The sequence below is a fragment of the Symphalangus syndactylus genome, chromosome 9 (genome assembly GCF_028878055.3).
Source record: "Symphalangus syndactylus isolate Jambi chromosome 9, NHGRI_mSymSyn1-v2.1_pri, whole genome shotgun sequence".
In the NCBI taxonomy this organism is placed as follows: domain Eukaryota; kingdom Metazoa; phylum Chordata; class Mammalia; order Primates; family Hylobatidae; genus Symphalangus; species Symphalangus syndactylus.
In genome coordinates, this window is record NC_072431.2 from 43,100,689 (window position 1) to 43,113,273 (window position 12,585).

Below are 12,585 nucleotides of genomic sequence, written 5' to 3' on the forward strand. Positions count from 1 at the left end.
CTGAGGTGCTAGACAAAAATGCAAGTGTAATGATAAAGTAACTGTCTAATGCTGATCTAAAGATTCTTGGACTTCTCATTCACATCAAAGATAGCAAAAAGTCCAAATGAGGAGAAGAGAGGCTTCATGATGAAATACGCTGGGGCAAGCTTGCTGGGCTGTGTGTGAGTCCTCAGCGAAGTGTTGGGGAATGGATGGGGTTTTCCTCTTCCTCAGACCCAGAAATATCTAGCAGGGCTGGATTAAGGATGGCTTGGGGAGTTGGTAGGTAACCCTAACCCTGGCTGTTAGAAGGATTGAGGACTGGAGCAATGCTCAGAGGGAAGTAGAGGAGCTGCTTCAGTGGCAGAACTGTAAGTAAGAGTGGCTGTTGTGCTGGGAACAATTGCATTCCACAGGAGGGTCACAGTGCATGAGTCCTGGAGGCCTGATGTGGATATGGCCTCCCCAGGAGTGTTGGCCAGGGCCATTAAAAACAAATTGTATTAAGGCATAACATACTTGAAGTGCACAAATCTTGAGTTGATAAATGATACGGTAGGAAGATGATGGTGCAACAAAAAATTTTATTCTCCTGATAGAAAACAACTGGCAGGCATTAAGCAATACAAATTAAGAGCATATAAAACAAATGTCTTTGTTTTAAAACATTAGAGGAAAAATGTTTCATCTGCATTTTTTAAAACAAAAAGATACTTCTTTTGACATTGCATAAGCTTGAGACCTAAAAGGAATAGAAGCTACATCAAGGCTCATCTATCATGGGCTGCAGGGCTAATACATGTTTCTTCTCCATCTTCAGACTGATAAGAAACACACAGGGGCCAGGGGCCATGACAAGTTATTGTATTCCTAGTTTGTTTATATTCATTTTGCACACATTATCATTAACTGTTGAGCTATGCTGAAATTGGTATTTTCTTTATATTGTATTGCACTGAGGTAAACATACATGTAGTAAAGTGCACAAGTGCACTTTAGGTCAAAAACAGTCAACAATCAATAATTTCATATGGTTCAACCAAAAAGTTACTATAACAGGATGCTAATATTGAAGTTTTGATTGAGATATCCAACACCAACCATAGACGTGCACATCAGACTGAGATGCTAGACGAAAATGCAAGTGTAATGATAAAGTAACTGTCTAATGCTGACTCAAAGACTGTTGGATGAAGCTTTACGACACAGACACATACCCATGAAAAACCACTGAGATCAAAACCTAGAATGTTTCCTGCAGCTCAGAAGACCCCTTAATGCCTCTTCTCAGTAAATACAATCCCCATCTGTAATCACTATTCTGGCTTCACGACCATCGATTAGTTTTGTCTGTTCCTGAACTTCATATAAATCAAATGATATATATAGTATTTAGTCCTTTGTACTTCCTGCATTCATCGTATGTTTCATCTTTGTGGAATGTTACAGCTATTTGTTCTTCTTTATTGCTGTTTAGTATTTCATAGTATATGTATATATTTTCCTACTAACAGAAATTTGAGCCGTTTTCAGGTTTTTGCTATTATGATAATGGCACTATCAACATTCTTGAACATGTCTTTTGGTGGACATATACATTCATTTCTATTGGATAGATAGTATACTTAGGAGCAGAATCACTACATCATAAGGCTCAGATGTGTTTAGCTTTAGCAAATACTGCCAAATAGTTTTCCAAAGTGGTTATACAAATTTGCAACTGAATTCAGTTGCTTCACATCTCCCCCAACATTGGTATTGCTAATCTTTAATTTCATCTAATGTGGTGACTGAGTAGTAGTACCTCATTATGGTTTTTATTTGCACTTAGAATAAAGCTGTCCAAGTGTCTTTTCATATGTTTATTAGCCATTTGGATATTCTCTTTTGTGAGAAGCCCAGTCAAGTCTTTTGCCTATTTTTCTATTGGGTTGTGTGCTTTTTTTTCTTACTTATTTGTATGTTCTTTATATATTCTGTATGCAAGAGCTATTTCTTTTTATTTTCTCCCAATCAATGACTTGTCTCCTCACTTCTCTTAACAACATCTTTAAATGAACAAAACTTCTTAATTTTAATGAAGTCCTTTTTTTAATTTTTAAATGTCTTTGAGATATGTTATATATAGTAAAATAACTTTTTTTTTTTTTTTGAAACCGAGTCTTGCTCTGTCGCCCAGACTGGATTGCAGTGGCGTGATCTCGGCTCACTGCAAGCTGCACCTTCCGGGTTCACGCCATTCTCCTGCCTCAGCCTCCCGAGTAGCTGGGACTACAGGCGCCTGCCACCACGCCTGGCTGATTTTGTTGTATTTTTTTTTTTTTTAGTGTTTTTTTTTTTTTATATACTTTAAGTTCTAGGGTACATGTGCACAACCTGCAGGTTTGTTACATATGTATACATGTGCCATGTTGGTGTGCTGCACCCATTAACTCGTCATTTACATTAGGTATATCTCCTAATGCTTTCCCTCCCCCCTTCCCCCACCCTGCAACAGGCCCCGTTGTGTGATGTTCCCCTTTCTGTGTCCAAGTGTTCTCATTGTTCAATTCTCACCTATGAGTGAGAACATGCGGTGTTTGGTTTTTTGTTCTTGTGATAGTTTGCTGAGAATGATGGTTTCCAGCTTCATCCACGTCCCTACAAAGGACATGAACTCATCCTTTTTTATGGCTGCATAGTATTCTGTGGTGTATATGTGCCACATTTTCTTAATCCAGTCTATCATTGTTGGACATTTGGGTTGGTTCCAAGTCTTTGCTATTGTGAACAGTGCCGCAATAAACATAGGTTTTTTGAATTTTTTTTTTAGTAGAGATGGGGTTTCACTTTGTTAGACAGGATGGTCTTGATCTCCTGACCTCATGATCTGCCCGTCTCGGCCTCCCAAAGTGCTGGGATTACAGGCGTGAGCTACCACGCCTGGTCAAAATCACTATTTTTAATGTATAGTTCTATGAATTTTGAAAATGCATGATGTATAACTACCACCATAATCAAGATATAGAACAGTTCCACCACCACTCAAAAATTCTTCACACCCCTTTGTAGTCAGCCCTTCATCTACCTCCAGCCTTTGGCAATCACTGATTTGTTCTCTATCCCTATAGTTTTGCCTATTATAGAAGGTCATGTAAGTGTAACTCAACAGTATGTAGCCTTTGAGTCTGGCTTTGTTCACTTAGCATAATCCATTTTAGATTCACCCATGTTGTTTGTATCAATAGTTTTTTCTTTTTTATTGCTGAGTAGTATTCCATGACATGGCTATGTTACAGTTTTTCCATTCATCAGTTGTTTCAAGTTATTGGCAATTAATGTTACCTTGCTTATAGTGGGAGTAGACTTTAAGCTTCCTTGTGAGCCTGTGCCTCAGAGAGTGTTCCTCCTTTTTTTTTTTTTTTTTTTTTTTTTTTTCTTAAGAGACAGGGTTTCATTCGGTTGCCCAGGCTGGAATGTGGTGATGCAATCATAGCTCATTGCAGCCTAGATGTCCCAGGCTCAAGTGATCTTCCTGTCTCCATCTTCCAAATAGCTGAGACCATAGGCATGCACCACTATGCCTGGCTAATTTTTCAGTTTTTCAATATTTTGTAGAGACAGGGTCTTGCTATGTTGCCCAGGCTGGTCTTGAGCTTCTGGCCTCAAGCGATCTTCCTGCCTTGGCTTCCCAAAGCACAGAGATCGCAGGTGAGCCACTGTGCCTAGCCCTGCCACACTCTTGTTCCTTCCCCTGCACTAGATTGTTACTAGACACTTGCTAGCCTGGTAGGGGAAGGGATATTCTGCAATACTGGTTCAGCCTCAGTCTCAGGCAGGGCCTGTGTCCCTGGGTCTTGGGGCTAAGGGCTTACTCAGCAATCCTGCTCTTTTCCCCATGGCAGACAAATTCTGTCTCATGAATTTGATGTTCTTGTGAGGGAGACAGTTTCCTGCACCTCCCCCAGGAGAAGAAGGTTTCTTCATTTCCTTCTCCCAGTTGTGATGGGTCCACACTTGTACCCTAGTGGGTTTGTGGCTTTTCCTCCAGCAGTGATAGTTGTTCATTCTATAGGGCTTTGGATCCTCTCTGGCAGATCTGCACTGTCATAGGATGCCTTCTCTGCTCTCCTACCTTGACTCTGATATTTTTTTTGTGAGAACTCTGTGAGATCTATGGAGAAAAGCCTGAGAGTGGGTGCAAATTCCTCTTGTGTTTGTAACTTCCACAGGTCCTATATTCTCATGCTCTGCAAAGTCATTAAAACTTGTAAATCATTAAAATTTATCAATTTATTACAACATTTTAGCTGCAGTCTTCTTACCCGCTTCCATAGTGGCCTCATCTCCCCAGGTGCTCTGCTGCAAGCAAGCCAGTTGTCACATCCTGGCTCTCCTTGGAGACATCTGTCTTTCCTTAAATTTCAGGCTAATTTATTGCCTCGTGATCTCTGCTCTCTGATGAGTTCAGGAAAAGTCATGATGTAAGTGATTCAGCTTTTTCTTCTGGTTAAAGTGAGAACAATATTCTATCTAACTTTCTACACCTAAATGGAAGCTCACGGGTCCTAATGAAATATAATTCATCAATCTTTTTTGTGCCCTATTTAAGAAATCACTGGCTAATGGTAAAGGGCCATTGTCAAAGATATTCTGCCCAAGATTTTTCTGCCCAACAGGGTTCCTGCCAGAGGTAAGGGGACCCCAAAAACAGTGGGATGGAACAACAATAAATGGGAACCTGATGGATAGAAAACAAATGGCTAGTCAAAGGTAAATGAGCATGACCCACATCAGGAGCATCTTTCTTGGAAAGCCCAGCTAGCAATCAAGGCAACAGCACTGCTTGGAGGGCAAGGGTCAGCATAAACCTCCTGCCTAGCTTACTTAGGACAGTGTCAGTCACCCATCAACTGAGAACTTGCTTTCCTTTTCTTTAGCCCTCCTCTTCTTTTCTTTCTCCCACCTCTGGGCCCTGAAGGTTTAAGCATCTAGGGAATGAAAGAAGAAGCCATCTTCTGCATGAAGAGGGAAGTGCTAACTAATCTCTTGGAACCAGGCACTGATTTTGAACCAAGACTGTGTTTTGTAACTTAAAGTTACCATGGACCTCTCTGTAACCCAAGAGTGAGCCATGCATTCTGCTGAGTTTTCAACTGGTGGTTGGAGAAACATCTGAATGGAGGACAAAAACAATGCCACATTTAGATGATGTCTCACACATCATGCTGTACCATATACTAAGCTTACTTTACTGAGTGTCTATCCACCAGGCATCCTAACAGATGCTTTCTGTGCATATCCTGATATTCTCTTCAATGACAAATCTAAGCTGAGATTGCTGCAGAGCATCTAGCTACTGAATCAAGGCTGCAGCTCTAAGAGAAAACATAACATGTAGCCTCCTCAGAAAGATATGGTCACATGAGGGTAAACAAATATCTGAACTTTCAGGGATGAAACCTGAGAAGTGTAAATGCAGGCAGACAGTGGGGGAAATCAGAACATAAAGTACACTGTAGTAAAATGGATTCTGTTTTTTCTAGAGAGGGTGTTATCATTGGAATTTGTATTCCTGATGAGGGACTGAGCTCAGTAAATTATAGCTGGGATCAAAATGATATCATAAAAGAAAATAAGTAAATCTACAAATTCTGCAGTAATTTAAAATATTAAACTATGCTTATAATTTTTTTTACCTGGAAGGAAACTTGGCAATTTATCCCTGCCCTTCATTTTATAAGCCTGAAAGCTGAGCCCTGAAAGATGAAGTGACTTGCCTGAGGTTCACACCAGCTCATTCAACTTGTAATTCAATATTATCTTGGCCCCACAAAGGTTTGCATACAAGAGTTCTACAAAATAATAGAAGATATTTATTATACTGTAGGCTCCAGTGTGCTATAAAGTAGGCCCACAGAGTGTGAAAAATATTACTTCATTGTATCATAAATTTGACCTTTGTAAAACTAATATGCCCGCTATAATAAACATTAATTAAACATTTAACCATAATTTTGTTCTCAGCCTTGGAATTTAAAAGGGCTTTTGGGGGGTAATTTAGATGATTTGTGTCTTTTAAGAGAAGTGTTAAAGGAATTTTGAAATAATGCTCTGGTGCTCACTTTCTCTGTCTCTGTTTTGTTTTATTTTGGTTTCTGTCTTAACAGTTGCCGTAGCAAGCAGAGGCATTTAGGCCTCTCACCAGAAGATGAGAGTAAAGGGAGGAAGTAGAGCTCTCAATCTCCTGCTCCCATGAAACCTGCTCTTTGATTCCCCCCAAGTTTTCCCCGACTACAGCCTGAACCAGTCTGTTAGCCGTGCACTCAATTCCGCAGCATCCTTGTCTTTCCACGGTATGCCTAGGAACATCCTCCCCAGAGCCATCTCATAATTTTTTTTTTTTTTTTTTTTATGGAGTCTCACCCTGTCACCAGGCTGGAGTGCAGTGGCACAATCTCGGCTCACTGCAACCTCCAACTCCTGGGTTCAAGTGATTCTCCTGCCTCAGCCTCCTGAGTAGCTAGGTTTACAGGCATGTGCCACCACACCCAGCTAATTTTTGTATTTTTAGTAGAGACAGGGTTTCACCATGTTGGCCAGGATGGTCTTGATCTCCTGACCTTGTGATCTGCTCACCTCAGCCTCCCAAAGTGCTTGGATTACAGGCGTGAGCCACCCCTCCCGGATCTCATAATTGTCTTTCTTTGCTTCCATGCTGGGTGGCTGAGTGCTGCCTGGTGGCCAAAGGGGAAGAGTTAACTTCATCTGGAGGCTGAATGCCACATGAGAGGCTTTCATCCTGTCCTTAGTTTGCCCACTCTCCCCATTCCTTTTATGACTGTTTCCCATGGTCGCCACTCCATAGGACCCTTACCTGACACCATACACCCTCATTATCAGACTCCCAGGAGACAAGCCACTTCCTACTTTAGCAAGAAAATTAAGTCATTGAGGAGTGAAACAACCCCTAATTTCTTCCTCCCCACCCTATGCCTTTCTGTCTCTTGCCAGGCGCTGGCCTTCCTCTAGATGAAGGGTGTGATGCTTCCTATATATTCAAGTTAGGTCCTACTCCCTAAAGTCTGGAACTGTGACCCTCCTAACTACTTTAGAAATGTGATGCTAGTGGTTATCGCCTTTCTTTATTTTTGTCTCTCTTACTCTTTTTTTTTTTTGAGACGGAGTCTCGCTCTGTCACCCAGGCTGGAGTGCAGTGGCGCAATCTCGGCTCACTGCAAGCTCTGCCTCCCGGGTTCATGCCATTCTCCTGCCTCAGCCTCTCCGAGTAGCTGGTACTACAGGCGCCCACCACCACGCCCGGCTAATTTTTTGTATTTTTAGTAGAGTCGGGGTTTCACCGTGGTCTCGATCTCCTGACCTCGTGATCCGCCCGCCTGGGCCTCCCAAAGTGCTGGGATTACAAGCGTGAGCCACCGCGCCCGGCCATCTCTCTTATTCTTTGTAGTGTTTCCTTCAGCCTATAAACATGACTAAGTCAAAAGACTATCCAAAGAAGCCTTCTCTTGTCATCCTCAAGGTTTGGGCAGTCCCTAGCTCTACTCTTTTATTTGAAATCAATCCTTTGAAAGAATAGTCTACGTTATTGTCCCAAGAACTTCTGACTTCTCAGTCTACCGAAATCTTCTCCACCCCTTAAGGTGTCCAGTGACCACTGTATTACCTAATCCAGCAAGGCTCTTCCATCCTGATCCTCCTGGACCTCTCCCCTTCACTTCCCTGTTGACGATCCACTCTTTGACATTCTTTACTCCCTCAGCTTCTGTAAAACCTATCTTGCCATATCTTACAGTGGTTCTTAGTCTTCCTGTGTATTTCCCATTGTCTACCCACTTCTAAAACCCTGGAGCCTTCCAGTTTTCTGTCCTTGCTCTTTGCTCTTATTTCTTTACTTCATTGGCCACTAAGCCTCCTCGTGATTCCGCCTACCCTGATATGCTATAACTGCTCTCAGATCTCTATTCCCATTTCTGCATAGTTCTCTCTTCAGCTTCATGTATCCAGCTACATGCTGATTATATCAACTTAGAAGGCTGAATGCCTCAAATTCAGTGTCCAAAATAGAAATCCTAATTTTCCTGTGGTAAATTTGCACTTCTTTCTTGAAACTTAGCTTCCTCTTTTCTCTTACCTTCATAGCTATTTACCAACTTTTGAAAACTTTATCTTTCTGCCCCTTCTTTTCTATCGTAAAGCCCTGGCCATTGTTCCTGAGCTATTGCACCTCTCATGACTATGTTTCACATTCTGCCCTTGAGAAACCCTTTCTCTAAATTGCAGGCAGAATGCTCTATCTAAAATTCAATTCAAGCCAGGCACAGTGGCTCATATCTGTAATCCCAGTGCTTTGGAAGGTTAAGGCGGGAGGATTGCTTGAAGCCAGGAGTTCAAGACCAACCTGGGCAACATAGCAAGACCCTGTCTCTACAAAAAAGTGTTTAAAAAACAGCCAGGAGTAGTGGTGCATGCATGTAGTTCTAGCTACTCAGGAGGTTGAGGCAGGAGGATTTCTTGAGGCCAGGAGTTCAAGGTTACAGTGAGGTATGATTGCATCACTGCATTTCAGTTCAGCCTGGGTGACAGAGTGAGTCCCTGTCTCTTAAAAAAACTGCAATTCAGGTATGCCATTCCCTAATGATACCATCTCATTTGCTTACAGTAATGGCCCAGCTTTCTGGCATGGCTGTCCAGGTTGTCAATAATTTGGGCCCCGGCGTTCTTTCCAGGCTCCTTTCTTGACACACTCCATTTTACACCTTACAATTTAGAAATACCAAACTCCTTGTAATTCACTCTTGCTCTACCTCTGCCACTGCACAGCACAACATTCTATTTCCTGTCTCTGTGCCTTTGTTCTTGCTATTGTTGGCTTTGCCTGGAATGCCTCTCTTACCTTCCTTTGTCTGAATAAATCTCATTCATCTTCAAAATTCAGCTCAAATGTCTGCTACAGGAAGACTTTGTTGAATCCCTGACTAAAGTTAATACACTCTTTGTTCTCCTTAACTCCTGGTACATAACTCTGGCTCGCCTGTGATTATGATTATGTCACACTAAAAACTCTATTTCCCCAACAGAAGTGCAAGCAGGAACACCATCTTATTCATCTTGGTGTAAGCCTCCCCCTACACCTGCCCTAGATTTTCAGTGTTTGGGACCTGATAGGTGCTCAGTAACTTTCGTTGAAGTGAAGTGGATAAGCCTTAGGCATTTTGTTTCTTCTTCTCAATACCTCCTGATACAGTACTCTCCTCACTACCTTATTTCTAATGTATTTCTCAGGAAACTTGCTGTTGAAACAAGTATATGATGTGCAGTCATCAAGAAGTGAAGTATAAGACTGAATTGTCAACATTGAATATTCTGAGATGCCAAATGTAGTTTTAAAAATAAAACCTGACTACCCATAAAATTGAGGTATATTTTAGGCATGAACAAAGTCACCAGGCACTTAGTTTTCTTCTTCTCTTCATCTTGTTTTTGTGCTCCTTGTTGTCTCTCTAGCTGATTGTATAACCCAGTCAAGAAGCCACAAGTAGTTAAGAAAATCAGATAATGTTGAGATAGAAGATACCTTTTTGAATAAATATCACTTGAACTCTCTCTCCACCTTTGGTAGTTCTCCACAGTATCAGTTCCTTCCATAACCCCCTTTCTCCACAGATTTCAGTCTCCTTTGCTGTTGGAGAGCAGACTTGGATTTAGATTTCACAAATCAGATGTGAGCAGTACTTTAATTGAAATAGAGTTTTCTGAGTTCCAATTCCAAGGATGATGAATGGCTGATGTCATACTCAGACTCACCCTCACACAGTAAGCAACTATAGAAACTTGACAAAATGATTTAAAAATGTTTGCAGGCATTGAATAACCAGTGTATGGATGAGATTTTTGAAATAAGAGAAGTTTTAAAAGTGAGCCTCATATTCACCCTGGATTTCTTCTTGAGGTCATCTTTCAATATGAGGTGGATAGAAACAGCCTAAGCAGAAAATGGTAGTCTTCACAGGGAAAAGAAGCAGAGATTGGAGTTTGGGCTGCAAAGGCAAATACAGTTTGGGGGCAGGATACTAGAGATGAAGGACTGGCAGATAAAGAGCCTCCAAAATGTATATGAAAATATTCCTTGGGTCCTTTGCCAGCTTCTAAGTTCTGAATGCGCAGGATGAGATACTAAAAGACAAACAGAGAACAACCACTAGAAGGCTGAGAACCAAATAGAGATTTCAGAGGTCACAGGACACAGGCCTGGGGAGGTGTAGGTCTTGGAGTTCTAGTTTAGTCAAAATAGAGAAATCTTGTTGAAACCCTAGAAAGGCCATGCCATAGGGGTAAGGGCTGTATTCTAGGATTATAAAGCAAATAGAAACAGACTTACCCTCTAAAAGGCCAAGACAAAGCATCAGTAAAATTCAGGAGATTTTCTGGCAACTTAAGTGCCTTCCTGACTAAGGCTCAACACTGTTTAGAGAAATATAGCATAACCCAGAGGCCCTACAAATATCATTCACAATGTCCAAAATATGATAAAAATTACCAAATACTCAAAGAAACAGGAAAAGTGACAGATAGATAATCAAGGAAACAAACTGTCTCAGAGATGATCCAGATATTTGTAGTTAAAAGACAAGAACCTCAAGATAATTATGATTAATTTGTTAAAGAAAATAGAAGTAAACATGGAAAAAAATGAATGAAAATATGTATTTCAGTAGAGAATTTGCATATATAAAAATGGGTCAAATAGAAATTCTAGAAATGTAAAATATAATACCTTAAATTAAGAATCTATTGAATTGGCTTTATCAGCAGACTGGGCATAGCAGAAGACAGAATTAGTGACCTTGAAGACAAGCCAATAGAAAATATTCCAACTGAAGCACATAAAGAAAAAATAATAAAGTGAAAGTCAGAATAGAGCAGAGAACATAAGAGAGATGTGGAACATGGTAAAAAGTTGTATTATATATGTAATTAAAGTTCCAGAAAAAGGAGAGAGAGAGTAAAATAGAGGCAGTATTGAAGAAATAAAATCTAAGAACTTACCAAATCCAGTGAAAGACATCAACCTATATTTTTAAGAAGCTCAACAAACCCCAAAGTAGACAAACACACCAGAAAAAACCACACCTAGGCACTTGATAGTCAAACTCCTGAAAACAATGGTGATACAGTTTGGCTGTATCTCTACCCAAATCTCATCTTGAATTGTAATTCTCATAATCCCCACGTGTTGTGGGAGGGACCAGGTGGAGATAATTGAATCACAGGGGTGGTTTCCCCCATCTTGTTCTCGTGTTACTGAGTGAGTTCTCACCAGATCTGATGGTTTTATACGGTGCTTCCCCCTTGGCCGGGCACTCATTCTCTCTCCTGCTACCATGTGAAGAAGGACATGTTTGCTTACCCTTCCGCCATGACTGTAAATTTCCTGAGGACTCCCAGCCATGCTAAACTGTGAGTCAATTAAACCTTTTTCCTTTCTTAATTACCTGATGTCGGGTATATCTTTATTAGCAGCATGAGAACAGACTAATTCAGATGGATAAAGAGAAAGGGAGTTATATGAACAGACAGACATGGCATGGCCATCATTTTGCTGGTGTGGTCACACACAAAGGCAGTCTGTTCTGAGTCATTGGTGATGCAACAACTTCCCAATTGTGCCAGAGGCAGTGTGGCTTCTACCAGACCAGCTCTGTGGTACATGATTCTGGATGTTATTTCTGGAAACTTAGTCTAGAGCTTGCTTCTCTGCCCCCTCCACAGATTCTATGAGCTTTCTAAAATTCCATAATTAATACATTCTGCTAAACTAGGATTCTGCTGTGTGCAACTAAAAACTCTGACACAGAGGGTGTCTGGGTCCTGCTATGCTATTTTGACTGGCTTTCTTGCTGGTTGCAGGTTGAAGATGAACAGCAGACAGAATCAGTAATGATTCATCATTCTCCTGATCCAAGCTGAAATAGATCTTGCAGGCACACATTATGTTGGATCACCTTTGAAACAGAGATAATCACAAAAAGCTCATCCATCAGTCACATGGCCCAAGTGAAAAGGTATAGGGAAGGAGATGCATATAATAATGATATATCAACATCTATAGATGTAATTTACCTTCATTTGTACTCTGACATCATTTAGGGGGTATTTGCTCAGGAGATATAGCAAGTTGCTTCTTTTAGAGCATTAGGGATCTCCACACGATATACTTCATTGATTAGAGAAGAAAAAACAACATAATTGGAGGAACTTGGGTGTCCAGTTTACTATGAGAACTGGCAAAGATTCAATAGTTTCTGCCAATTTAAGGCAGTTGTTCATGAGTATTTTGGTGTGGTCAATTGTGCTATGCATCGTTAGCATAATCAGTGCTAGTGATGAATTCCTTGCATTATCGGCTTCCCTATAGTCACAGCAGTTGGGGGCATTTATGGAGAAGTTCCCTGTGGTTAACCATGGATACAATATTGGCAGAAGAAGGAGAGCTCTGAGGAACCATAGGCATCAATGCCAGAGTGATTTTTGGTCACAGCAGCAGATGGCATTTCCTCTATACAGCTATATTGCACTATCTGTGGCTCTTGGCAGGTAGCTAAT

At 40.9% G+C, this 12,585-nt stretch overlaps 1 protein-coding gene across 14 annotated transcripts in view; it reads left to right on the top strand.

The window, feature by feature from the left end:
• Window positions 1–12,585, top strand: part of CCDC148 (coiled-coil domain containing 148) — a 315,736-nt gene that overhangs the window by 164,748 nt on the left and 138,403 nt on the right. The window lies entirely within an intron of this gene.